General features: G+C 38.7%; 1 protein-coding gene across 1 annotated transcript in view; it reads right to left on the bottom strand.

Annotated features, from left to right (window-relative positions):
- The window catches only part of LOC107103942 (tropomyosin alpha-3 chain), a 29,288-nt gene that overhangs the window by 2,390 nt on the left and 24,675 nt on the right, over positions 1 to 2,223 (bottom strand). The window lies entirely within an intron of this gene.

The raw sequence follows: 2,223 nt of genomic DNA, 5'->3' as shown, positions 1-2,223 counted from the left end.
AAAGAAAGCAACCTACCTTGACCGCGTTGCACCTGCAAACCAGTGTTTCCAAACCTTTTTTGACTTGTGTTCACCTTTGGGCAATTATTCGTACCATGAATCCCCCCCCCCCCCCAAGTCAAAAGTATTGAGGACTATCCAAAAGTGGAACGTATAACAACTGAAATAAAGACTATTTTACTTTATCTTTTAATTTGAGCGTTTCATTTTTTAAATTTTATGCTTTTCATCTCAAATAAAAAACAACATAATTATGTTGCCTGGAAGTTAGAAAGGAGTCGAAATAAATAATAAAATAAAACCCTCACCCTCCCTGATGGAAGAAAGCAGGTGTTTGTTTACATTGCTGAATGCGGCGGTTTTCACAACACCTGCAGGTGGTTTACCGCTCTGCGTTACAGGTGAACAGTGTTTACATCCTGGACCACATCATCAAATAGGAGGAGCTTCAGCTGCATGAAGCTAAAATCCCACAGATATGAAAAACACTCAACAAATAGACTGAATGGTCATTGTTTCATTCGTGCAGGATACTGCTTTAAAAATGGTCATTTAAAAAAAATGTCCTACTGTTGTTTCAGAGATTTAAAGATAATTTTTCAGGTCACCCAGAGGTCAACTTTCCCCCATTAAGCTCCAAATTGAATCAGAATTATGTAGCCTACTTTTTTTCTAGTCCCTTTATGCAGGTAAAACTATTTTCTGCACTTATCTGGTTTTTAAGATTTTTTTTAATTACCATCCCAGTGGATGTTAGTCCTGATATGAAGTTATTCCGTATCATCACATGTCTTTCCTGTGCTGGTAATCAATATAACAGTGGGCATGTTTACCTTATTTAGTGGCTGGAATGATTGTTTGATATTTAGTAAATCATAAGCCTCCCAGACCCTCTGATCTCTATTCACTGGATTGCTGATTGCCCGTTAGTAGCACGGGGTTAAAGTGAAGCCACCGGCCGCCATATTGGTACTCCCTAGTTAGACCGGTCGCAATATAAACAATTTGTGCGCTACAGCATCAAACAACGATGATTTTCTCATTTTCAGGGGGGCTTAATACTTAAAAAAAAAGATAAATTCATCACTTTGACACAGACTGGCTGTTTCATAGAATCATGAGATTACTGTAGTTTATGGTAAAAAAAAAAATAGGCGCATCGCATTGCATAGTCAGTATGAAGTCTATAAATCCTGTAATATAACATATAGAAATCCATCGCTACAAAATTAGTGTTTTAATGGAGCATAGGTATAATAATACAATGATGGGCCAAAAGTGCCAAATTGATGATGTACATGTAATATAAATGTATTGATTACATTGTTATGGTAATTATATTACATTAAAGGCATTTTTATGGCGCGACTCTGTGAAAGTGGGGAGTACCAAGATGGCAGCAGGTGACTTCAGCTTTTTCAGCCTATCAGAAATCCGGTGAATAAATAGAGATCAGTGCCCGTCCCTGTGGACCTACCGTAACCCCTGGCAACCCTACATCATTTCCTGTCAAGGTCTCGCTGTCAGCATTTCACAATGAAAGCACAAGTGAAACTTAACACCACTGAAAGCTGCTAAATAGTTTTCTATGAACAACTTTTGAATGCTCTTGGGGAGACCATACATTTTTGGAAAAGATCCAAAAGCTCTGAAAAAAAAAAAGTCCACTTTGGTTCATCCAGACGCAGCTCTGATTCAGCAGGAATGTTGGGCGGTGGGCAATGACAGACCGGGGTCTGAGCTGGAGATAAGTGAGGACGATTAACATTCTTTCTAAATGTAGGAATAAATTAAAACAGCGTTTATCTAAAGTCTCCTAAAAACATATTCCGATCTTTATTTCTATCGTTTTATAACATTATTTTCTCTGTATTCCATTTTAAGTGAAGACCTACAACCAGTCCCTGATTGGCTGCCGTGTCGTCACAGAAATGTTCAGCTGGTTTCCACGGTAGTGATCACCGCTCCTCTCTCTCAATGTGTGAACAAACCACTAAGGTTGGTTCCTCTTGGAGCGGCATTCTAACGTAGATATTCTTCAATAGCTAGTTTTACTGGACTGAGAGGGGCTGCAGCTCAGGCAGTAGAACTCATGAGGATTACCCAAACAGGCATTAATTAAGTGAAATGCCACATCATGCTTGATTTTGATAAGGTAATAATTAGGGGTGTAAATAATAATCGTTTTGTATCGATGCATCGATCCAAAAGCCGACGATCCGA

Source organism: Cyprinodon variegatus, unplaced genomic scaffold (assembly GCF_000732505.1).
Source record: "Cyprinodon variegatus isolate N-32 unplaced genomic scaffold, C_variegatus-1.0 Scaffold1568, whole genome shotgun sequence".
In the NCBI taxonomy this organism is placed as follows: domain Eukaryota; kingdom Metazoa; phylum Chordata; class Actinopteri; order Cyprinodontiformes; family Cyprinodontidae; genus Cyprinodon; species Cyprinodon variegatus.
This window is presented reverse-complemented; position numbering and strand designations above follow the sequence as displayed.